The sequence below is a fragment of the Perognathus longimembris genome, chromosome 4 (genome assembly GCF_023159225.1).
Source record: "Perognathus longimembris pacificus isolate PPM17 chromosome 4, ASM2315922v1, whole genome shotgun sequence".
In the NCBI taxonomy this organism is placed as follows: Eukaryota; Metazoa; Chordata; class Mammalia; order Rodentia; family Heteromyidae; genus Perognathus; species Perognathus longimembris.
This window is the reverse complement of record NC_063164.1, coordinates 51,595,700-51,622,642: the sequence shown is the minus strand read 5'-3', so window position 1 is coordinate 51,622,642 and position 26,943 is coordinate 51,595,700. Positions and strand designations below refer to the sequence as shown.

At 39.7% G+C, this 26,943-nt stretch overlaps 1 protein-coding gene across 3 annotated transcripts in view; it reads left to right on the top strand.

Moving 5' to 3' along the window:
• Nucleotides 1–26,943, top strand: part of Metap1d (methionyl aminopeptidase type 1D, mitochondrial) — a 75,413-nt gene that overhangs the window by 6,736 nt on the left and 41,734 nt on the right. The window contains exon 1 of one of the 3 annotated variants that reach the window (XM_048345245.1): nt 4,462–4,614. The exons of the other annotated variants lie outside the window; for them this stretch is intronic. The gene's annotated coding sequence lies outside the window, so the exon portion shown is untranslated. Of the gene's footprint in view, nt 1–4,461; nt 4,615–26,943 lie in introns of those variants that run through there. 3 annotated transcript variants of the gene reach the window in all.

Genomic DNA, 26,943 nt, shown 5'->3' with positions numbered 1-26,943 from the left:
CACTTCCTGAATTTTATAGGTTGTATTACATTTTGCTGGAGTTGTTTAAGATGTTCCTCTGTAGTTAGGGCCTGATTTTATTTTAGTGAGACTTTTTTCTTTGTCTTTTGGCAAGAATATTTCACAGGCAGTATTGGTTGGTTTTTGTTGTTTTGCAGGGCTGGGTGTGTGTGTGTGTGTGTGTGTGTGTGTGTGCTATTAGTTGCCATTAGTGATTGTGATCTAGTTTGATTAACTAAAAGTTTGCAAAATGGTAACATTTTAGTTTGTTTATTTTTCATCATTTATGAAAGCACATACAAAGATAACTTTTCTCAACAAGTATTTGCTTTGATTTAATCAAAGTTTTATTTTATTTTTTGACAAAGTAATTGTCTTTATTTTGATAGTGATAGAAGTTGCAGCCCAGCCAAATTTCAAATAGTGGGACATTGGTAGAAAGTGCAAAATTTGATTTTGTATGTTCCTTCATCAAAACCAGGCCAGCACAAGGATTGGATGAGATATGCCAGGAAATCTGCATAAATACAATATTAGCTAATAGGGTGATGCCTAGGATGGTGAAACAAGTTGAGATGCATAGAAATTTGGAATGTGCAGATTATTATCCCTCTCCTCCCTAACCCCAAAGACCATTCAGATGAGATACATAATCTAGACACTTTTAATGTATTGGCAATTAGAGTTCCTACAGTGTAGACATCTTAAGAAACCAAAACTAGACACTGAGGAGTTCCCGTACTACTCATAACTATATATCTAGAAGTAACTTAGGTGAATGGTTGCTAAATGATCCACGTGCTTGCTGTCTTTGTAGTTTCTCCAAGTTAATAATCATTTTCATAGTTTCACATGATTCAAAAACATAAAAATAATAATTGGTGACTCATGAAAAATATCCAAAATTAAAATTTCAGTATCCATACATAAAGTGTAATTGGAACACAGACAGACTCATTCTTTTGTGCATTTTCTATGACAGCTTCCCCTTCACAGTGGCAGAGTTAAATAGTGGCAATGACAACCATATGACCAGTCAAATTGAATCTGTTTACTTTCTAGACCTCTAAAAATTACTAGTTTAGGGGCTGGGGAAATGGCCTAGTGGCAAGAGTGCTTGCCTCGTATACATGAAACCCTAGGTTTGATTCCCCAGCACCACATATATAGAAAATGGCCAGAAGTGGCGCTGTGGCTCAAGTGGCAGAGTGCTAGCCTTGAGCAAAAAGAAGCCAGCAACAGTGCTCAGGCCCTGAGTTCAAGCCCCAGGACTGACAAAAAAAAAAACATAAATGGAAAAAAATGACTAGTTTAGACATGTATATGTCATTAGAGTAACTTAAGGAGACTCTTCTAAATTTAATAGCAATTGACCAGATTTTCAAATCCAGTGCATATCAACATATATCAGATTTAGTCTCCTTTATTTAAACTAACAATTCCCTTAAATCCAATAATATTTTAATAAATGCAGATCAACTTTATTCAACATTCACCCCTGTGTATGTGTGGCATTTATCCAGATCTGACCATAATTTCTCACATTGGGCAATTATCTGTGCAAAGAGGACTAACTAGAATGGAAAAAAAATGGACAAATTCAGTGCTTACCCATCTATTCTCTACCCTCCTGACAATGCATAAATGTTGGATCTCATGGTAGAATGGGGGTCACTTCTGATTATCTTGACATCTGTATTTTTTTTTATTTATTGTTGTTTTAGAGGTGAGTTCCTTCCTTTTGTGTAGTATCATCTGTTCCCTCATTCTCTCCCATTCCCTCCAGTTGTATAGTTTACTTTCATTAATGTCCAGTAATGTCCACTTTGCTCCACTGCTGCACTTTTTCACACATTTCCACTGATTCTGTGCCCTCCCCCCACCTTCCCTTAGACATGCATGTGAATATACCATCTATGGGGTAAAGAACACAGAGTCATCAGAAAATGAAAAAACAAGAAAAGGTCCTTTGTTTCCATATCTTCAGAGTTTGTTTCAGTATGTATATTATTTTTTATACATATGTCTTAACAGGTTTTTAAAACAACAGGTTTATCCTCCAAAAGCAGCCAGTGAGTTTGTTTAACGTCATCATAGGAATTAGTTGATTACGTATCAGCTTTAGTTTTCTGAAAGCACGGAGCATTGAAACAAAATTCTGAGGCAAGATTGCAATATTCAGGAAGGACAGTAAAAGCTCTTCATAAAAGTAACTTTCTTATGTGTGTGTGATCCTGGGGCTTGAACTCAGGGCCTGCATGCTGAGCTTTTTTGTTCAAGGCTAGCACTCTACTACTTGAGCCACAGCTCCATTTCAGGCTTTTTGATGGTTAATTGGAGATAAGAGTCCTATAGACTTTTTACTGAGTGGGCTGGTTTTGAACCACAATTCTCAGATCTCTGCTTCCTGAGTAATTAGGATTGCAGGTGCGAGTTACCAGTGCCTGGCCCCAGAAGTAACTTTTTTTTTTTAATGAGTCATGGGGCCTTAATTTGGGGCCTGGATGCTGTCCCTGAGCTCTTTTGTTCAAGGCTAGCACTCTACCACTTTGAGTCACAGCTCCACTTTTGGTTTTCAGGTGGTTAATTGGAAATAAATCTCATGAACCTTCCTGCCCAGGGCTGGCTTTGAACTGTAGTTCTCAGATCTTAGCCTCCTGAGTATTATAGACTATAGGATTATAGACTTTAGCCACCTACACCCCGCAGAAGTAACATTTTTAAAAAATGGAATTTACTGTAACTTGATATTACAAGAGTGGAAATTTCTAGGATAAGAATGAATCTTCCCCAAAGCTTATTGTAGGTTGAGCTCAGGGTATAAGACTCTTATAACAGGATTCGATTTCTGCATATAGTGAAATGTCAGACTTTAAGTTTCTACTTTTAAAAAATAAAATGTATTCAATCCCAGCACTGCTAAATTAAAAAAAAGTCGAAGAATCTTGACATCTGAAGGTTATTACCTAAATGCAATAGGAAGTAAGCTCCCCAAATATATACAAATGTTGTGCATATAGTGTTTTCCTGAGGAAAATTATACGGGGTTTTCATTAATTTCTCATGAGCTGTACTATAGAGGAAAAAAATAACATTTCCCATGCAACATCAAAATTCTTGGATATTCTTCCCATCAAGTGGGGCAGGGGACCTGTGCATCTATGTCCCCATCCCTGGAATTGTCTTGGGACAATTTCTGCACAAAGTATGGGAAGTAATGCTGTGTGACTTGGGAGGCTATCATAAAAGGATTGGAGCTTCTGCCTTATTCTGAAACCTTATGCTCAGAGCATGAACTATCTTATGGGAAACCCTTCTACCCTGTGGTTGCTATATTATGAGAAAGCCATGTCTCCTGGAGAGATTGTGTGAAGGAGCTCTGTTCAGGAGTCCTTGCTTGAAGTCATCCCATCCAGCCTTTCAGTCACAGCTAGTCTTCAAGTCTTCTTGACTGAAGGCCTCGGACATTAGGCAGCCTCAGACATTGATACCTGAATTCCCACAGAGTCCGTAAGTATGATAAAATGGTACTTTTCTACAGTGTTAAGTTTTGGTAATTTGTTGTACAGTAAGAGTAACTGTAGCAGCATAGTATATCTAATCAGAAACTATTCTTCAGTGGAAAACCTAAAAAAAAATCATTTGTGAGGGGTTACTACACATGACAGATATTTACCACTTATTTATTCATAATCTATATTAAGTTTACCTGACAGAAATTACTTTTACTGTTTACCAAAATAAATAAAGCAGAGATTCCATATTTACTATGGCTTGTGTTGGAATTGAGTAGAATTTCTGGGGGAAAGAACCATATATCCCAAGTTGGGGACAATGGTACTAGCTCATCTTCCATATTTATGTTCCACAACACATGGAGGGGCCAAACCTTTTCTCTCTTTCCATTAATTTCTGCATTGCTGCTTTGTAGTCAGAGAATAGAGTTTACAATTCTTCTTTCTAGAACTATTAAGTCAAATTTTCTGATTATAACCTTCTGAGGGCTGGGAATATGGCCTAGTGGAAGAGTGCTTGCCTCGTATACATAAAGCCCTGGGTTCCATTCCTCAGCACCACATATATAGAAAAAGCCAGAAGTGATGATGTGGCTCAAGTGTTAGAGTGCTAGCCTTGAGCAAAAAGAAGCCAGGGATAGTGCTCAGGCCCTGAGTTCAAGCCCCAGGACTGGCAAAAAATAAAAAATGAAAAACAAACCTTCTGAACTTGGAAGTTGAGGTAGCTACTGTGGGAAGGAGGATTTGTAGGGTTAGGGGATCACATGAGTGTGAGAAAGAGGAGAAGATAGGCAGACTCTCACCTCTAAGAGTTGGAGGAAATGATAAATACACTTTTTAAAATTGATTTGTTTATTGTCAAAGTGATGTACAGAGGGATTACAGTTTCATACGTAAGGCAGTGAGTATATTTCTTATCAAACTTGTTACCTCCTCCGAAATACACTTCTTTCTGGTTTTTCAGGTAGGAAAGGAAACAGAAAACTGGAGAAGCTCCTTATCTCCATTGACTCCTATTTCTTTCTGTTCATTAATTTGAGGATTATAGATGAAATGATGAAATAGGGGGTGGGGAAATAGCAGAAGAAACTGATAAGGGGTAAGTAGAAAAATTAATTGATTCAAGGATTATATATGAAATGATGAAATACAGGGTTGAGAAACAGTAGAAGAAACTGATAAGAGGTAAGCAGAAAAATTACCCAATAGAACTGAGACCCAACTGAAGTTACAGTGTATTTGTTGAGGCCCTCATTGACACTGTGATTTTCTCCAATGTGTACTACTCTGTGTGTAAGAGTGGAAATACAGCTGTATTGATGGGAATTTTCTTGTTTTGTTGTTTTTTTCTTTTTCTTCCTTTCTTTTCCTTTTCTTTCTTTCTTTCTTTCACTCCTTCCTTCCTTCCTTCCTTCCTTCCTTTTCTTTTCTTTCTTGATCTTCTTTTGCTCAAGGCCAGCACTCTACCACTTGAACCACAGTGAATCAAACCCAGGGTTTCATGCATACTATGCAAGCACTTTTCCCCTAAGCCACATTCCCAGCCCTTTGATGGGAATTTTCTAGGCAGATTGTTCTAGAAAAAACAGTTGGTAAGACAAGCCAGAATTTGCAAGAGGAAGACTGAGCTAATGGATCACAGAAACTAGCCGAGGCTAGAGGCTTGAAGAGGCAGAGACTCTGTTTCATGTCTGTTCACACCCATTATTATAGAAATGAAAAACCTGAAAGTATAAGTCAAAGAGAAGAGGCTGACGGTTTGGGGTGGGGGGGTGGGGGAAATGTTGGCCAAAGGTGAACTTTCTAGTAAGCTCAAAGAATAGTGCACAGGGAGAAGTGAAAGGTAGGGTAAAGGCTTGGAGTTCATGATGGAGGTAACTTCCCAACGGGGCCTCATGTGTATGACAATATACATGTAATAGTATTCTGGGAATAAGAGAATGGAAGATAATTTAGAGCTGGCATGACTTGTGTTACATGCTGTTGATCACACAGTACAGTGGGACAGGGAATTGGACCAGGTGTTAATACTAGGAGGCTGGGCTATTGGGAACTATCTTGGAGGCTGCCTACTAAAGAATCATCTGGCACAGTACATGACACATAATAAGTCCATAATAGCCAGTCATAGTTGCAGACATAAGAATTGAGATTAATGGCACACAACTATAATCCCAGACTTGGGAGGATCAAGCAGGAGAACCTGGTTAAGGCCAGCCTGGTCTAGATCGTGGGATTCTGGCTCAGAAAAAGAACCAGATGTTTTAGAAATGCCTAATGACCAAATATCACCTTTGGTTCCCACCATTAAACAGAAAGAATTCTAAAATGTTTTTGGAATTCTGAAGTGATTTTTAGAACCTAAAATGATTTTCTCCCCCAAAGGAAAACTACTAGTAATATGACTATCATTTTTGTTTTTGTTTTTGTTTTTGTTTTTGTTGCCAGTCCTGGGGCTTGAACTCAGGGCCTGAGCACTGTCCCTGGCTTCTTTTTGCTCAAGGCTAGCACTCTGCCACTTGAGCCACAGCCCCACTTCCGGCTTTTTCTATATATATGTGGTGCTGAGGAATCAAACCCAGGGCTTCATGTATATGAGAGGAGCACTTTACCACTAAGCCATATTCCCAGCCCATGACTATCATTTTTTTAAAGTGTTTTTAAACCACATTTCACAAGAGAAAGTTTATTAATTACTGAAATATTTGAAAAATTATATATGATATTTATGTACCACACCATTATTTTTACTTCTGCTTGTGATAACTGCCTTAAGGGCCTTATATATACCCTGTTACTGCCAGTAAGATTATGATTTTCCTATAAAATTAAATAGAACTAGGTCAGCAGTAGAAAGAACATCGTAACTATATTCTCCATAAACCCATTGAGGATGTGCAATACCTGTCTCTCCATGAATTGAGATTTCAAAAACCAACTCCTCTCTCACCTTTGTCATTTTCCCCACCCACTGCTTTCTGCTGTGTGCATAACAGCTGTTCAGGGTGCAGCAATCAGAAAAGAGGGTAACAAAACACAGCCCCAGGAAGCTATGAGGGAGCCAGCCCAAGAGCACAGACAGGACAGCCCAGGCAGGACAGACAGCTAGATGGCAGTAGGACTGCTTCAGCATGGGAAGATTATCAATTCACAAGGTTAAAAAAAGTGAATGTCCTCAAATGTCTAATACCAATGACTTTCAGTAGAGCCTTCCAACTCAGGGGGCAAAGAGATGGTGCATGTTAAACAAGAATCACAGCTGCCCAAGGAAGTCTTATAAACTCAGTTTGGGTGGTTAGTGCTTTGCGGTAGCTTCTTTTGCAAGGGTCAGATTAATTTTCTTGTCCTGTTTTCTACTTTAATGTTATTGCTTTAATCATTAGAATACCACCAATTCCTTCAGGCAATAGGAAGCTATTGAAGATTTAATGAGATTCATATTGCTTATGCTTCAATGTTGATGACTTCCTGCATGCATATTAATCATTCCTGACCTTGATCTTAAATTCCTTCCCAGATTCTCATCAAGCATACCTACTAGTTCCCTTTGTGTTTACCAGATACCTGGTTTACTTCCAAAAGTAAAAAAGAGCATAAGTTAAAGAACATTAAATTTAATGTACAATGTGTGTCAGATTTTCAGTACTTCGATCTGATCCCTACCATGACTGTAAATCTGGAAAATTTAGAGGGAGTAAAATCAGCAACTCTTAACAAGGGATTTAGCCTTGTTTAAAAGACTGTATGTTCTGTGCAGCAGACCTTGAACATGCCCTAATTGGTTGTCTAGGTCAGTATGTCCAACTGGCAACTCTCAGAGCCCATCCAGGCCACAGAGCATTTCCGGATGGCCTGTGAGCACTCCGGCTGTCTGCTGTCGGGCAGCAGGTCTGAGCCTCTGGCTGCTGCTTCACTAGCTTCATCCTTTAGTTCAGGCCCACCCCTCCTGCCATAGAAGCCTGGGAAACCTGGGCTGGCCACCTGGTCTCCTCATGGCCCACATCTATGCATCTGCCCCAATTGTTCCCTCAGCCATCCTGGCAGATTTCCTGAGCAACAGTCTTTCTTCAAATTGGGGCTGAATTAGGCAGAGGTTGGAGAGCCTGAGAAGAGAAATACAGGTCTTTGGAGTCTTGGGGAAGATAAAAGGGCAGGAGAAGCAGGTGGAAAGGATTGCATCAGTGGAAGAGAAAAAAATAAGTGTGTAAGTACTAGTGGATAAGAAGGTACATACACAAAGAATCAGATATGAGGGGACTGTGTAAAAAAGAGGTGAGGAGAGAATACCTGGTATTGTGAGTACATAGTATGTTGGTTTATTAGTTGAGATGGGGTCTTGTTAACTTTTTTTTACCTCAAATCTTGATCCTCTGATCTCTGCTTTTCAATTTATTGGGGTTACAGTTGTGTATCATCTTGCCTGCCCTTTATTGTCACTTTAACAGATGAATTTCCTGGCCCTTTCTATTCCAAGAAGGGACCCCTATACATTCCCTCATTCCATACTGTTTCTCTTTCATAACACATACTACATTTTAAAGTCACATGTTCATTTATGTGGTTGATTGCCTAATGTCCATTTGCCCTCTGGACTTTGTCTTTTTTCTGATGGTCTTCCTATGTGTTATTTGATAAAAGCTAAAAGGCTTCAAGTCTTTGACCAAATCTCTTTATTTTTATTTTTCAGGCAAATCATGACAACATTGTTAATCTCTGAAGACTATCCATGAATCATAGTTCCTCCATCTTACTAATTCTTTTTTTCCTTTAATTGACTTTCTTCTGAATTACTTCTTCTGGTAGTAGTACATTATCTGCTAATTACATTAGAAATCTATCACCACACATCAGTCTTCAGCAACACACTAAAAAATGGCACAGTCCTTGCCCCCAAAGACCCCACAGTCTAATGACATGTGTAGAGACACAGGAAGGGCCATGATAGAGCACCTACTCTAGTCTTAAAGGATCAAAGACTTCTCTGGAAAAGTGAGTGACATGTAAGAAAACCTAAAACATGAATAGTAGTGAAGCAAGAGTATTTAAGGTAGGGGAACAATACATACAAAGGCCTAAAACAGAGATAACATGTCTTTCTCAAAACAGATATACCATTAGGGTCCCAGGCCACTTTGAAGTGATAAGGCATATTAGATACTCAGATTGGAGATGATAAGAAGTTTGTGAAGTATGTTAATGTAGTAGATTGCACAAGGGCTATAAACCTTTCTATGTATGTGTATTCCTTTGAAATATGAATGAAGCTTCTTCCATCAAAAGGTGGTCAGCCCAGTTTTCTCAGGCCTTTCCATCCTTTGAATCTGATCTTAGCCACTAGCTTCTTTATTTAGTAGGGTGATATATGTAGAGTTTTGAAAAGCAGTTGCATATTAGAGCTTATTTTTTGCTATCTCTGAGATTTTCATGACCTTCACCACAATGAGAAACACATGGCTAAATCTTACTATCACCCCAGATAACTGACCCAACATTCAAACATATGGTTAAGGTAATTTTAAATCCCCTCAATCCCAGCCAAGCTTTCTAGCTGAGCTGACCAAACCAGCAAAACCAACCAAAAACCATTCAATCATGAAAATCAAGACATTAGTTGTTTCAAGACAGTAAATTTTGAGGAACTTATGATACAACCAGAGTGGGAAGGAGTATAAGCAAGGAATGTGACATGTTCAATCCAGAACGTCTAGGTTAGAGGTGTGATTCAGGTGGTAGAGTATCAGCTGGTGAGTGAACGTGTAAGATACCAAGTTCCAGTCCAGAACCAAAAAAATTGCATATGTAAAGAATGTCTAAATGAGCTGGGTGTCATTGGCTCACACCTGTAATCCTAGCTACTGAGGAGGCTGAGATCTGAGGATCGAGGTTCAAAGCCAGCCTGGGCAGAAAAAGCGCCGTGAGACTCTTAACTCCAATTAACCACCAGAAAACTGGAAGTGGCACTGTGGCTCAAGTGGTAGAATATGACCCTTGAGTTAAAGAGCTCAGGGACAGTGCCCAGGCCCAGAGTTCAAGCCCCATAACGGACATAAAGAAAGGAAAGGAAAGGAGAGGATAGGGGAGGGGAGGAAGGGGGAGGGGAGGGGAGAGGATGAGAGGGGAGGGAAGGGGAGGGGAGGGGGAGGAGAGAAAGTGTTGGGTGAGAGGTATAGCAGCCTGACCCAGGATGGTGAGAGGAGCAAGAAGAGAATCATTTTAGGAGACATTTACAAGGTAGATTCAGATTGGTTATTACATGTGTGTAGAGATAGTGATGGTAGAAAGGGTTGAGTGGTAGGTGGTTCTGGCTTGGGTAATTGAGTGGACTGTAGTGCCAGTCCTTGAGAGCACTAGAGGGAGAACAAAGTTTCGAGTGTCAATTTAACTTGCATCATGTTAAGTGTAAAATGCCTGGAGACAGCTTACTGAGGAGATCAACAGGTCAGGCCAGTTCCACAGAGGGATCTGGGCTGGAGATATAAATTTGGAAGGAATGAGATATGATGGCTATAGAAGCTCCCTAAGGGAAGATCAGTAACAGAAGAAGAAAAGCAAGGATAGAATCTTAAGAAAACTGATATGCAAGAGATGATCATGGGAGGGAAGCGTACAAAAGAGGATGAAGAGTATTTAGGCTAATAGGAAGTGACTTTTTCATAGTTATTTTTTTGATGCTGAGGATCAAACCCAGAAGCTTAGGTATACTAGACAAGTACTCTACCACTGAACTACATCCCCAATCCTTGTTTATTTTGAGACAGGATCTCACTATGTATCCCTGGGTGGCCTCAAACTCTGAATTCAGCCTTTGGGTGCTGAGATTATAGAGTTGCACGTGCGCACACACAGTTGCACGTGCGCACACACACACACACACAGTTGGTTAATTACTTTTTAGTTAACTTTATGAGATATTGAGGCAAGTTTCTAGGTATAGTACGGTGGTCCTCTCCTCAGCAACAGCCCTGCGTTTTCAAATGTCTTCTGTGTACCTTTACATAACCTGCTACAACTGCATAGTCACTAAGTCCAAAGTCCAGACTCAAAACATCCTCCTATGTTCCTTTATGGCAATGGAACTGTCCCCACAGCCAGCTTAGTTCCTTTCTCCTAGCCTGTATATACTCAATCATCAAGTGATATAAATTATATCTCTTGAGTCTCTTGTCTGCGTTTACATTTTCTTTTTTCTTTTTTTTGGCCAGTTCTGGGCCTTGAACTCAGGGCCTCAGCACTGTTGCTGGCTTCTTTTTGCTCAAGGCTAGCACTCTGCCACTTGAGCCACAGCGCCACTTCTGGCCATTTTCTGTATATGTGGTGCTGGGAATTGAACCCAGGGCTTCATGTATACGGGGCAAGCACTCTTGCCACTAGGCCATATTCCCAGCCCCACTTACATTTTCTAAAAATCACCTTTGAGGCTTAATCCCTCTTGCTACTTACTTGTTCTGTTGTAATAACTATACCATGTCCTTTTTTTTTTTTTTTTTTTGCTTGTCCTGGGGCTTAAACTCAGGGCCTGAACACTGTCCCTGAGCTTCTTTTTGCTGATGGCTAGCACTCTACCATTTGAGCCACAGTGCCACTTCCAGCTTTTTCTGTTCATGTGGTGCTGAGGAATCGAATCCAGGGCTTCATGCATGGTAGGCAAGCACTTTTTAACCAAGCCACATTCCCAGCCCCCTATACCATGTCTTGATTCTCCAAGCATTCTGCCCTTTTAGTTTTACTAAGGAGTCACTTTCCACTTCAAAAACTTAAGTATTTTTCTGAATTAAACCCTTGAGAACTTTTTGGTGCAACATTTGTTGTTTATCGAAATTAGTCAATTTTAAAAAATGTTACGTGTCATTTAAGTATTTACTAGATTCAAAACATAATCTTTTTGCATATTACTATATCTTAAATACTTTAAAACCTTCAGAAAATGGTCAAGACTTATTATTCTATACCATGAAGTGTGGCTCAAGTAATAGAGTGTCAGTCTTGGGTGAAAAAGGCAAGCAAGAGCAAGAAGCCCCAAGTTCAAGCCCCAGTACTGGCCCCAAGAGAACAAAAACAAATAACCTAACTTAAAACAAATAAGCATACTCAATACTTTAGCAAAAATGACTTCAGTCAACCCTTAATATACCAGAGACTTTCATAACTCTATTATGCCTTTAATTCATACTTTACCACTAACCTGGAATGCTGTTTCCTAATTTGTGTCAACATCCACTTATATATCAAGGACTGCTTCAAATATCACCTTCTCTCTAGAGCCTTGCATAGTCTCTCCTGATCATTATGATCTCACCTGACAGTCTGCCTTCTTTTGCTGTTGTCCCTTACCTCCACCAATATTGGAATGTATGAGTTAAGGCTCAGTTGCAGTAAACAATTCACTCTAGCTTGTTCAAACAGCAATACCTTTTATCATAGGAATTGAGTGTTTAACCTTTAGGAACAACTTTTAGAACGGCTTCTTTGAACTTGCCTACTAGAAAGGCTATGCTGACACTACCTCCAACTCACTTCCATAGTCAAAGCTATTATAGGCCAACTGAATGCTTCTGTAGAAAAACCTAACATCCCCAGAACTGAGCTTACTGGTTTAAAACAAAAAAAACAGAATAGCAGAACCAACAGAAATGAACCCCATTCAGTGAATACATCTTTTTGGTAGAGATAAATTAAGGTGTAGAACTCTGTGTAAGAAAAATCTGGAAGTGAAATGAACACCTCATGGGGGGAAAGGGAAAGGGGGAGGAGGGAGGGGGGTTATGAGGGACGAGGTAACAAACAGTACAAGTAATGTATCCAATGCCCAACGTATGAAACTGTAACCTCTCTGTACATTAGTTTGATAATAAAAATTTGAAAAAGGGCTGGGAATATGGCCTAGTGGCAAGAGTGCTTGACTTGTATACATGAAGCCCTGGGTTCGATTCCCCAGCACCACATATATAGAAAACGGCCAGAAGTGGTGCTGTGGCCCAAGTGGCAGAGTGCTAGCCTTGAGCAAAAAGAAGCCAGGGACAGTGCTCAGGCCCTGAGTCCAAGGCCCAGGACTGGCCAAAAAAAAGAAAAATCTGGAAAGTGTAGTTTTTTGCAGAGGGCAGTCCTCAGGCAGAACTCAGGGCCTGAGCAACCCTCTTTGAGCTTACATCCTCAAGGCCACTTGAGACACAGCTCCACTTCTAGCTTTTTTTGGTGGGAGGAGGGGGTTAATTGGACATAGGACTCTCACAGACTTTCCTGCCTGGGCTGGGTTTGAACCGTAATCCTCAGATCTCAGCCTCCTGAGTAGCTAGGATTACAGGAGTGAGCCACCACATCCAGCTAGAAATGTAGCTTTTAATTGTCTGGTCTCTGCAGTACATAAAACGTCTTAGGAAGAGGTTGGAATGGTTACATTTCTTTGACTATCATTTTTATGCTACTGGATTATCAGTAGATATCATAGCTATCGCCCCACACCCCTGGTGCTATAAATGCAAAAGTTTCTGTAGACTGTAAGAACTAAGTAACTACTTGCTAAAAAAAAGTGCAATTTAGCCATCTTGCCAAGAGTTGCACAATGGGAAAACCTTTTAATATTTACCCAAGATACGAAAAGGTAATAATAAGAAAATCTAGAATACTCCAGGGAGAATTTCAGTTTGTTTATGTAAAAAAATAGAAATTGTGTAGAGCTTTGGTAGCTCATGCCTGTAGCTAATCAAGGAAGCTGAGATCAGAAGATCTTGGTTTGAGACCAACAGAGAGAGAAAAGTTGGCAAGGTTTCATCTCCTGTTTACTAGCAAAATGCCAGACTGAAAAGACTTGACCAGACTCAAATGGTAGAGTAGCAGGCATGAACAAACAAGCTGACAAGAAGTTAAGGGCCCTCAGTTCAAGCCATGGTACCAGCACCCAAATAAATAAATAGTTTAAAAATAATTAAAATTGAGATTCTAGCCACAAATAATTCTTTCCTTCTTAGTATTAAATAAAAGAGGGGCTGCAGATGATCCTAAATTATTAAATATGAGGGAATGACCTGTAGAACTATCCCATGAACTGTCACTGCAGTTATTGCGCATGGTTTCTGGAATAAGAAGATTGAAGATAGTAGATAGTCTTAAGTATATAAACTAACATCTGTTTATGAAGAGCCAGAAATGTGAGAGAGAGAAAAGGGCCAGTAGTTACTTATTACTCATCCCAACACATAGCTCCTTTAGATTTTGCCTCCTAGACCCATATCACTTGTCCCCTTCCATACAAACATAGCCTTTTTACTTACCTCTCTGCCTCCAGTCTACCTCCAACCCTTAGTTTTGTCTTGTTTTATTGTCAGTTGTGGGGCTTTAATTTAGGGCTTGGACACTGACCCTGAGCTCTTTTGCTCTAGGCTAGCACTCTACTTTGAGCCACAGCTCCACTTCCAGTTTTTGAGTGGTTAATTGGAGATAAGTGTCTTATGGGGAGCCAGGCTCACACCTGCTACTCAGGAGACTGAGTTCTGAGGATCATGGTTCAAAGCCAGCCCAGGAAGGAAAGTCCATGAGAATCTTATCTCCAATTAACCACCAGAAAACTGGAAATGGCTCAAAGTAGTAGAGCACTAACCTTGAGCTGAAGAGCTCAGGAACAGTGCACAGGCCCAGAGTTCAAGCCCTACAACTGATGACGACAAAAAAAAAAAATCTCTCATGGGAAGTTTTCTGCCAGGGCCAGCTTTGAACCACAATCCTCATATCTCAGCCTCCTGAGTAGCTAGAATTACAGGCATGAGCCCAGCCTCTAATAAATTTTAATGTGCATCTTAAAGTATAACTCATATTTAATAAAATATAGCATTTGGAATTGCACAGAAGATGAATTTTGAAAAATAGACATATCTCTTTCAAGGGCCCAGTGACCTAATTTCTTTCCATTAGGTCCTACCCCTTAAAGATCCCACTACAGACGGATGACCAAGCCTTTAACACATGGGCAAATGGAGGATACTCATATTTTGACCCTTAGTCTATATCTGTAATCTTAGGATGGAAACTCTTTTTTTGAGCCATAGTGCCTATAGGTTTTATAAAAGCTACTCTGTGACATACATGTATCACTTCTTGGCTTTATCTAGCAGTACGTTTCTATTTATTAGAATTTGCCTCAAGTACCACTTGATTCATATGCCACCTGTTGGTTCTATTACTGTATTGATTATAACACGTGTCATATTGTAACCATCAGTTAATGGATTTATCACTTTTCCCTTCTAGACTATAAATACTTGAAAAAAGGTATACTGAGTCACTAGGTATGAGTGGGACCCAAGTATCTGGATGTTCAACAGGCTCCTTAGTGGGATTCTGAAGGTTTGGGCCTCCGTTTTAAGTGATTTCCAAGATCTACTTTGATTTTGGCATATAAGACTTTTCTTCTTTACAGTTTAAACAGTTTGGGAAAATTAAAACATAAAAGTAGTTAATTAAAACATAAAAGGCATGGGCAGTGCCCACAAAAAGATAGATAATTATAAGCTAATATAGATAATGAAATATAGGATAAAATACAGTAGAAATAAGATAGTTTTTTTGTCTAAGGGTACATTAATTTTTAAAAAACTGTTTATTGAGCACTTACTGCATGCCAGACACTGTTCTAGTCATTTCAAGTACATCAACACAGACCTTCTTTCAAAGAGCTTGCATTGATAGGCAATCAACCAGTATAATAAGTATTTTAAAAAGCAGTACTGTGGAGAAAATAGAAAAGGGGCCCTTTTTTTGACATTGTCAGTATTTCTAAATTACTCGAGCTAGTAATTTATTAGTGAAGTTGGTGATTTATTTGATCTGCAGTATTTAAATGTTATTAAAAGGCAGAATTTAACCTACACCCAGTCAGAAGAGAACTTCGGATTTTTGAAGTTCAGATCTGATTTCCTTTTATAAAATTGGCAATAAATGTCTTTCCCATTATGTCAATAGAAAAGTGATAATTTAATGACTCGGGAATTGTTTTCAAGTACTCAGTATATTACATTGATATAAATTTTTACTATTACAGAAAAGGAAAGAAAAAAAAACAAACTGCACACCAGGGGAAAGTATTTTGTTCTTGTCTGTAAGGTTGAATTTTATTATTTAAAAACAATATATGTGGGACACTCTCAGAAGGCAACCAGTTGGCCCTGCCTGTTTCTCAGTCCTAGGGCCACGTGTGGCTAAGATGGTGCCTTACACGATGAACCCAGGCAGTTCTGTGGGCTGTGACACCCCGGCTCTTCCACCCTGATGGACAGCTCATGCCTCCCCTTATAGTCCCTAGATAGGTGCACACCCCTCCCCTTCCTGCCGATCTTTGACCTGATTGGCTCCTGTGCCTTTAATATTAGTTACATGTGTTCCCCCCAATAAATGAGATTTTGTGCTGACTTGTCTCCCAGATGCATCTGATTGTCCTCCGGTGACCCTTTCCTTTCTTGGCTCGTCTGGTTAGGATGTGCCTTCCCCATCTCCCCCCGCAGGTCGGGGGAGCGTGGGGGGCGGGGCTAAAAACCCCGACAAATATAAACTATCTTCCCAGCTCTCCATTTTAATTTTTTGTTCATTTTCACACTTAGGTAAGAAGATATAGATTTCTGAACTAAATGCATAACTCAAGTGAAGACCTTGGGTTTAATCCTCAGTACTAATCCCCACTCCCCCCCCCAAAAAAAACCCACAAAAACTAAATTAAAAAAAAAAGGACATGGATCCTTTTAGAACTTACAGGGAAGCCTCATGGAATGGAATGAGGAAGCCCAGAACTTTCATTTCACCTCTCTGGAGCGCTTAGAAGGAAAATTGTCTATTTCTGTGGGGAGAATAATATCTCCATCTTTACTCTCAAATAACTTAATCAAAAGATTTAGCGTTTTATTATAAACAGTCTTAAAAGTCAAAATTAATGTCACCTGCAGAGTAAGCCAAAAGAGTGATGAGTATTGTTTTGCACAGCAGTTCAAATTGTTTTTCAGAGTCCTACCATAATGAAAGATTCTTTGCACTTCTTAAAAACTAGAACTGTGTGGTAATTCTGATGACTGTCAGTCCCTGTGGGGTGTTTACCCCATGGTACTTTGAAATGAAGAGTCATTTGTAGAGCAGTTAGAGAAGAGGCTAGACAGAGAAAGAGCAGCTCAGGGGCCTATGGTCAGGGTTTAGGCTTCCTGACAGGACAAGGTCAGGCATCTGCCCCTCCACCATCACACCCCCACATATCTGCTCTCCAGATACATCCAAGACCTCTTGGGCCTCAGCTTCCTGCTATAGGCTGAACTTAGGTGCAGAATGTTCAGAGGAGAAAGGAAAGTAGGAAGAGGAGGGCAGTTCTGCGGACACAGTACAGTTCCGTGTTGAAAAGCAAATTTGAAAATATTTGTGTCTATTTTTCTGGCCCAGATGTTGTGTCGCATTCAGAAAAAGAAACTAAAACACACAAAGCATTGTCTGTTCTTTGTACTTTGTAGTTTGCATTTATTGCATCCCAAAGAAAGAAATTGCCTGGCTAAGTAGTCTTTTAATTTCATTTTTTAGTTTTGAGTTACAGGTTTCTGGCAAGCACCCTGACCACTACTGTTACCTGGTGGCGCCTATATTTCATCAAATTTAGACATGCAGACTACCTGGATACATGCCCAGATGAACTGTTGTGACTGATAAACATGATCCCACCCTGCCCCCACAAATACTCCTGCTTTTCCCTTTAAAGGAACCTAAGACTGAATCCCTGGATCCCCAAGGGAGCTAAAGAAAACTATGTTCCAGCATTCATATTTGCTCTTTTTTTTTTTCCACTGTATCTCTGCCTGCCCAGAGGCTGCGGAACATCCCAGCAGTACCCCCACTTCTCCAAGGAGGTAATTAATGGAGGGAACATTTTGGTTTTGTTTTGTATTTAATAAAAACAAGGAGAAGCGTCTATCAGTACCCACTGACAAGGCAGAATTTGTTTGACATCTTGTGATTGCTGCTTAGAAAAAGAATGGCAGCACTTATTAAACAAATAAGACAAAAGATGCCATTTATTTGTAGTTTTTAGATGTCCTAGATATTCTTACTGCCTTTTCTCGCATGCCTAAGAAATCATTGAACCATTAATTTTTAAAATCTGGGTTGTATTAGATTTGTAGTCATAATAAAAATTCAGATATTAAGCAAATGTTTGCATTTTAGCTGTATAATATACTAGGGCTTTTCTCCTCATAGAATATGTTTCAAACACTTGTTTTTAAGGGGAGTACTAACAATCAGTTTAATTAAATATAATTGCATTTCCTATGTGAATTATTTTTTGTCTCTTTTTAAATGCATTTGTGTCATTCTTCTCTATTATTCTTGTAGGTTTACTTTGATAAAAGGTTATAGAAGCACATTGTGGAAACAAATTGTGAATTTGCTTTTTGCTTAACTTACATGTTTTGACATGAAAATTTGACAGTCAAGTGAGAAAAATATTGAACTGTTTATGGACTGAAGTTTTTTGTTCTCATATTAATCATGATACTAATATTAATATGATCCAAGAACAAGAATCCCTTTTTGGCCTAAGTTATCTTACTTGGAAAACATTACAGTGATTTCAGTCTCTGATCTAATTGTATCAGATTACAAATTCCATAGATAGATACTTGCTGAGGAGGGAAGAGAGAGAACCACTTGTGATTTTGAGAGCAGTTTGTATCTATAAAGGCATGTAGTTAAAAAGGCATGTGCATATGTCAAAACTCACTGAACCATGTATGGATGTAAATTTTACCTCTCACCCAAGAAAACAAGGAACTTGTAAGTATGTCTTGAAGTCATACTAATAATATACATAATGAAGTGTGGTGAAGGTGTCTGATCTTGATCTTTGAAACCCACTTTGAAACGTACTTTTAAAATGGATGGATGGATGGATTGTCAGTGACTCATACCTGTAATCCTAGCTACTCAGTAGGCTGAAATACGATCATGGTTCAAAGCCAGCCTAGGCAGGAAAGTCTGAGACTCTTGTCTCCAGCTAAACACCAAAATAGCTGGAGGTGGAGGTGTGGCTCAAATGGTAGAGCACTAGCTTTGAGTGAAAAAGCTCAGGGACAGTGCCCAGTCCCTGAGTTCAAGCCCCACAACCAATACACACACACACACACACACACACACACACACACACACACACACACACACACACACAGAGAGAGAGAGAAAGGATGGATAGTGGAACATTTAGAAATGTGCTAAACAGGCCTGGGAATGTGGCTTAGCGGTAGAGTGCTTGCCTTGCATGCATGAAGCCCTGAGTTCAATTCCTCAGCACCACATACACAGAAAGAAAAAAAAAAGTGGAAGTGGTGCTGTGGCTCAAGAGGTAGAGTGCTAGCCTTGAGCAAAACGAAGCCAGGGACAGTGCTTAGACCCTAAAAGTTCAAGCCCCAGGACTGGCAAAAGAAAGAAAGAAATGTGCTAAACAGCAAGTATAGTAAAATATTCACTATAGAATCTAGGTATAATTGTGAGCATGCTCTGTACATTTCTTTTAGCCTTTGTATATTTGGAAATTTAATGATAAAACAATGCTAGGGATGTAGATCAGTGATAGAGGCCTTGCCTGGCATGTGCAAGGCCTTGGATTTGATTCCCACCACTGGGTTTCAATCATTTAAAAACCTGTATGCCACCCAGACACCTGTAATCCTAGCTACTCAGGCCCTGAGTTCAAGCCCTAGGATTGGCGTGCACACACACACACACACACACACACACACACACAAACTGTGTATCTCTAATACCCTTCAAAATCAAACCACTTGGATTAATAACCAAAAAAGGGAGGTGTATGAAACTAGTCATTTGAATAAAGAGTAAAGTATCCACCTCATGCTTTCTTTAGTTACAGACGGAGAGATAAGTATGGAAGCCAAGGGTGTCTTTCCAAACATGAAAAGCTCTAAGAAACCTAAACCATGAAGTGCAACCAATGACCTCTCTGGGCAGATAGAAATTGGCCTCTTAGAACCATGACATGAAAAGGACCTGTCCCCCTGACACATAATATTCACTACAGCAAGCAGGTGACTCTCCAGACCCAGAATATACCTTATCCTAAGGCCCTATCAAATGAAAATAGTCTTTCAGTTTTTAGCAAAATTCCAGAGATTTGGCCATAGACACCTCCACTTTTATCAGAATGCCAAGCTATCTCTTACCTCCTAATAGAGCTCTTTTCCTCTTTTCAAAGATATCTTATACTGAACCTTAAAAACTTATATTTATATGTATGTGTGTTTTAATCTCTAGGGGTCAAAAGGATAAGTTGGTTCTTGTGGAACTTGAACCAAACTTTTTTTTTTTTTTTAAGGTTCATAAGGAGGTTTATTTGTGGGGCCATATCTCTCATGGGAGAGCAACATGGCATCTGGCTTCTGCACCTTATCCAGGTGGCAGCTTCTCTGGGGCTAAAGGGGAAGTAGGTAGGTCTTAATGGTGACTGGGAATGGCCCATTATAGTTCTAGGGCAGAGAGTTTACGTCTGGGTGGATCTGGGAGCTAATGGGAGGAGCTGAAGACCTAAGGGAGGGGAAATGCTAACATTCCCCCATTTGTTGTTTATTAATAACTAGGGAAGGGTACTAGGCTGGAAGTATGGGCAGAGGTTGTTTCTTCTGGAGCTACTTCCTGCTGTAAAGGGACAAAGTAGTCAGGTGTCCAGATTCGTCATTTGGCCGGGTACCATCCAAGAAGTATTTGCTTGACAGTTTGGTTGGTAAAGGTCCTCCTCATTTCCATGAGAATGGTTATCAGAGCCAATGGGTGTCATGGTCTCTTCTGGCGACCTTCTGCATCTTTTTTTTTTTTTTTCCAGTCCTGGGCCTTGGACTCAGGGCCTGAGCACTGTCCCTGGCTTCTTCCCGCTCAAGGCTAGCACTCTGCCACTTGAGCCACAGCGCCGCTTCTGGCCGTTTTCTGTATATGTGGTGCTGGGGAATCGAACCTAGGGCCTCGTGTATCCGAGGCAGGCACTCTTGCCACTAGGCTATATCCCCAGCCCCTACCTTCTGCATCTTGGGCACATCAAGGAGTCACTGGGGCTGGGGTCGTCAGGATCCAGATCTCTGCTGGTCAGAGCAGTATAAGTGAAGCCTCCAGTTGAGTAACAGGATGGTCTTGAACTGCAAGTTCCCAGGTGGCGTCCTGGGTGAGGGATGCTGTCCTGTTAAAAGAGACTTTTGAAAAGGTCAGGCAAAGGACTGACAAGTTCACAGGACCAGTTCACATGAATGACATGGGAGAACACACCCTGGCCACAAGCCAGAAAAGTTTCATTTGGAGCATAAACCCAATTGGTGGACCATTACAAGGAAGGAGGGGTATTTTGGGGGGCAATCGGGTAGTGGACTGGTTGGGAGTAAACCAGTCCGAGGCTAATATATACAAAGAGCAAGTAACAATGGCAAGAATGCAAGTTCCTGTCCAGATGCAAAGTGGACAGGTATGGACATTATTCTTCTTGATCCTGTTCAGTTGGAACATGGACAGGTATGAACATTAATTATGTGGGCAAGCAACCATTCCTCTTGATCTCCCGGCTCTGATTAATTTTGAAAGGGCAAGTTTAAAGTGACTCCATTTAGGATGTGACTTTATCTCCTCTTACAACTCTCCATGGTTCCTCGTTGTCAGGACTGACCTCGTTGTGAAGGGCTAGGTCTCATTGCTTGGATATCCTGTCCCGGTTGGCATTCATGGTGTTTGAACTCAAGGCCTGGGAACTGTTCCTGAGCACTTCTGCTCCAGGCTAGCACTCTACCACTTGAGCCACAGTGCTGCTTCCAGCATTACTATGATATGCTTGAGCCATGCTTCCAGTCTGGCTCTTTGCTGCTTAGCTGGGAGATGGAATTTTAGAGGGATTTCTTCTGCCCAGGCTGTCTTTGAACTGAAATTGAAGGAGTCTTGGCCATAAAAGCCCTTTTTATTTCCAATTATAGCAACAAGGAGACCAATAGGAGTTTAGCTTAGCTGTAACTTGTTGAGAATTGATCAACAAATACTTGCCAGCATTCTGCAATGACAAAACTCAGTAGATGTGATAGGAGTCTTCAAACAACAACTGATTAACACTTTATAGAGTTTCTTGGGCTACTTAACCACTAGCATTGTGTCAAGAATCCAAACTTGGCACCTTTTTGCTATTTACCAAAATGCATCTAACTGCAAAATAGCATAAAAACCAAATCATATCATTTCTTTGCATATATAACCCTTATTGTCTAATTTGTGGGGATTACCATTACCAGCAGGTAGAAGAGAACACAAATGAATAATAAGAGGGCAAAGGGCCAGGACAATGTAAAAGTCTTAGCTTCAGTGGATCCAGAGTGGCTGTGTCTTCATCCTGAATCAACAGGCTTAGTCATGTGTGATGGAGGCAGTCAAGAGAGATAGGTTGGATCTGGGCGAGACTGTAGTGGCATCTCTTAGAGTCCCTTGGATGGATTGTCACACATACTGCTGGGTTGCCTGCAAATTTCCCTATGTGAAGTCTTTCAAGCTAATATTGGAGGCTGCTTCTTCTTCTTCTCCTTCTTCTTCTTTTGTTGGTTGTGGGGCTTGAACTCTGGGCCTGGACACTATCCCTGAGCTCTTCAGCTCAAGGCTAATGCTCTGCTACTTGAGCCACAGTACCACTTCCAGTTTCCTGATGGTTAACTGGAGGTAAGAGGCTCATGTACTTTCCTGCCCAGGCTGGCTTTGTACTTGAACCAAACTTTTTAAGGCTAATGATACCATTCTTATTTTAAATGAGGCCATTTTGCTCAGGTGGTACTTAAACAGTAAACTGGCAAGTCAAGATTTAAGAGTCTCGGAGATCTCAATTCCTTCTGCTTCCACCCTTTGACTTTCTCACTTGGAAAGCAAGAAATAAAACCTGCCAGGAAGTGAATCATGCCTGTTATACTAGCCACTCTGGAGGCTGAGATTTGAGGATTAAGGTTCAAAGCCAGCCTAGGAAGGAAAGTTTGTAAGACTCTTATCTCTAATTAACCACCAAAGAGCCAAAAGTGGAGCTGTGGCTTAACTGGTAGAATACTAGCTTTGAGCAAAAAAAAAAAAAACCTCAGGGAAGCCAGGTTCTAGTGGCTACTTAGGAGGCTAAGATCTGAGGATCCAAGCCATCCCAGGCAGGAAAGGCAAAAGCAGAAGTGGCTCTGAGGTTCAAGTAATAGTGCTAGCCTTGAGCAAAATGAGCTGGGGGGGGGGGTGGGCACCTGCTTCAATCTATCTTGTGCATCCTGATATAGCTTATCTTTAAACCTATGTTAAAACCCCTCCACCACCATCCCACACACCACAATCAATGTTTTGCTGAAGTGGAAATGAACTAAAACATACTTGAAATAAGGGGGTCCAAGGATGTGACACAACGTTGCTGCTGTATCATAGAAGGAATATCTATCCCCAATCCCCTGTCTGCATCCCTCACCCTGAACCCTAGCCTCAGCCTTCACTATTTGAAAGTATGATACTGTATTCAAGTCCTTGATATGCTTCTGGTTTTGTTATAAAGTCATGAGCAATAGTAAGGCAGTCAGCAGTAACCTTTCTGCCTTTTATCTTAAATTAGAGAAACTAGCAACATCAATTAGAAGGAAATAATTGTTTCTTAACAAAGTCTTCCATTTAATTTTCTTTTATACTTAAAAATGAATATATATACATATGTGTATTAGCATCTTCAAATAATAATTGTATGTGATTTACTTGATAAAGTATGTCATGACTCTAAAATACACACATATGTATGTATGTGTATATTTCAGACATAAAAGCATGTTCCTTGGGTTGGGAATGTGGCTTAGTGGTAGAGTGCTTGCCTAGCATGCATGAAGCCCTGGATTCAATTCCTCAGCACCACATACATAGAAAAAGTCAGAAGTGGTGCTGTGGCTCAAGTGGTAGGATGCTAGCCTTGAGCAAAAGAAGCTCAGGCACAGTGCCCAGGCCCTGAGTTGGCAAAAACAATAACAACAACAGCAATAAAAATGTTCCTCCTGTTGCATAGTTTGAAAAACACATTTCAAGTCAGTGCCAGTGCTCATGCCTATAATCCTAGCTACTTAGGAGGCTGACATCTGAGGATTGGGGTACAAAGCCAGCCCAGGCAGGAAGGTTTATGATACTCTGACCTCCAATAAACTACTCAGATAAAGAAGTGGTAGGGCACTAGCCTTGAGCAAAAGAAGCTCAATCCCTAGGACAGGGAAAAAAAGAATGATTCCAAAGAATGAAGACAATGATAATTTAGGAATATTTTATTTTAAGTGCTCACCATTTTCAAAATTTATAATTTCAGAAATATTTATTAGTTTCTGCTCAGAGTTTCCTATTCAAAAATCAGATGGTTTAATGATACTGAAAGGGAAATATTTGCAAAAGGCAAGTGGCCAACTATGTGAATGATTTCTTTTGATAAAGACAGTATCTTCACAAAGTCTCAGTTTAATAGGAGTGATTACACTTGTGTTTTGCAAAGGTTGCACTAGAAGAAATGTGTCTGATACGTTTTTAATAGTTTTAGAGAACAGTCCAGAGGAAAGGGGGAAGGCTCCAAAAGCAGGCATTAGGCTAAGGGAAAGGCAGGCAAGTCCATGATTAGAATTACAAAATGTTCACTTAGAGAGGAGCCATATTGAGAGTGTATAGTACTATGGCTCATCTGAGTTATAAAATGGATAGTATAAATATGATAGAAGATGCCGTTCATGAATGTTTTCTGTGGTTTTTTTTTCCCACAAAATAATCTTTTTAGTAACGTATCAAAATGTTTGCAGAATAATTTGGCACCTTCCATTCTTCTACAATCTGGGAGTTCAGTCCAGAAAACAGTCAACTTGAATTCTTGGATGGGTTCTTGGCAAGAATACAAGGTGGCTTTATATAGCTCATCTCAGATGTTTTTCACTGAGTATCTGAAAGAAAAGGGAGGATTTGTGGTCCTGATTAAACAAGGAAGTTACCCAGTGACTTAAACAGACATGTTGTAGAATTTGGCTCATAAAATAAAGCCCTCCATCCTTGACTTTTTCAATCATGGGAATAACCAGTTGTTTCCTTTTGTGTTTTGTCAAAGTACCTCTGCCATTTGGTCAGCCTGATGGTTACCTGCTGCCTCTTCTTATAGACTGCATGTCCTTTGTTGTGGCCCGGCTGGTCAAACATGTGTAACAGTGCCCTAGGGCACCAAGTGCGCCTCAAGGGGGGAGTTAAGTGCTGCCAGATGTAAGGGGCCAGAGTTGATTCTCATCGCTATAATTTCCATAGTTAATTTTACCTGTTTTCTTTTGGTTTTGAGTTTCATTCTGCAAGTAAAATACACTTGTAGTTGTGTTCCCCCCACCCCAAATTGCAATCCTGTCTTGTTACCTCTAAGCTCCTAGCCCTATCCCACCCACAAAGTGAAAATGTGAGAATTTAAAACTAAACCAGAATGGAGAAGATGCGATTTATTAGGTTTGGGTGATTAATGTTCTTACTTTTTGACAAAATTAAAAATGCAGCTAGCTAGTAAACTCAAGAATATGGGGAAAGCTAGGGAGCAATAGATTTCCTTAATCAACTAATTATAAGGAAGGTAAAAAAAGAGAAAAAATTTTAAAAGTGGGTGTATCCTATAAATCAATCAGATGCAATAGACTTTATTTAGATCTCATTTTAGTAAACCATTTGTTTAATTTAGAAAAGACAAAAGGAGGGTACCTAAAGGTAGACCAAATATTTGATGACAGTAGGAATTACCATAGGTTTTTTTTTTAAGATATGATGATGTTATGTTGTTAAATCATTAAAGAATCTTCATCTTTGAGATATGCATACTGAAATATTTATTTTTAAATAAAATTAATATGATATCTGGGATTAGAATTAAAATAATTCAAGGGGAAGGACAGATGAATTTAGCTCAAACAACATTGGCTAGAATAAGTCATTCATTACAAGTAGATGTTGGGTACATGGGAGTTTGTACTACTAATCTCTACTCTTGTATGTTTACAATTTCTACAATAAAGAGGTTTTTAGTGTTTTTGTTCTTTTTCAAAAGTATACTTAGGTTTAAAGCCTGTATTTGCCACTTTCAAGCTTTGTGATTTTTTTTTTTTTTTGGACAGATTCCTTAATCTCCTTAAGTCTCAGCCTTTATTTCGGGAAGTTATTTTTTTCTTCTTCTGTAGAACACATATGAGGCTATCTTCCTAGTTTACTTTATCCAAGTTGTTGGAACAAATTAAGTAATACGTATGATAGTTATTTGTAAGTTGTTATAAACATGTCAGCTGTTATTATTATTATGAAGTTCTCAAAAAGACAGTTTTCCTGCTTTAAAAAATAGCCACTTTTTCTGTATCAAAAGGCAGTAGTTGTCCCAGAAGCCAACTAAATATCCATTGAAGCCAGGTGCTAGTGTCTCACACTTGTAATTGTAGCTGTGCAGGAAAGTGAGATCTGAGGGTCGGGTTTGGAAGCTATTCATGACCTACAAATGCAAGAGTCATCGCCAGTTAAATAGCAAAAAGCCAGAAGTGGAGGTGTGATTCACGTGATAGAGCCCCAGCCTTGAGCAAAACAAATAGGCAAAAGCTGATAGCTCTGAGTTCCAGCCCTACTACTGGAAGAAAAAATTAATTAATTGATTAACTAATTTAAAATATCTATTGAAAAGCTCTGGAATAAGAATATAATTACTATTCACTAACAGTTTTTAGCAACGGAGTAATTCCAATCTTCTGTGTGTATGTGCGCCATTCTTGGGCTTGAATTCAGGGCTTGGGTGTTGTCTCTGAGTTTTTTGCTGAAGACTAGCACTCTACCACTTGAGCTACAGCTCCACTGCTGACTTTTTGGTGGTTAATTGGAAATAAATCTCAAGGAATTTTTCTTCCCAGGCTGGCTTCAAATTACAATCCTCAGTTCACAACTTCCTGAATAGCTAGGATTACAGGTGTGAGCCACTGGTGCCTTGCTTTTTTTTTTTTTTTTCAAATTTGCAAATAAAATTTCTCATGGCCTAGTTGATTAAATACAGTAATGACAGCTATTCTATTAGTGTTTTCACTGTATAGTAAGAATTCTGAGCTGGACATAGTGATACACATCTGTAATCCCAGAATTTAGGAGGCAGATGCAAGAGGATTGTGAATTTGAGACTAGCCCAGAGTACCTAGATATGGTATTAGAAAAAATTGTGAATTATTTCATATTTCTTATTTTCCTTGATTTCAAAATATTGCTTGAGTTTTATATGTTAATGACTATTTAAACTTTCTTGCTCCATGATATACAGAAACCTGATTGTTAGAATATTTTTCTATCTTGTTTGCTTTGTTTTTAGTTCTAGCCTCGTTCTTCCCTGCCTTCTTCCTCTCTGCCGCCTTTTCTTCCCTAC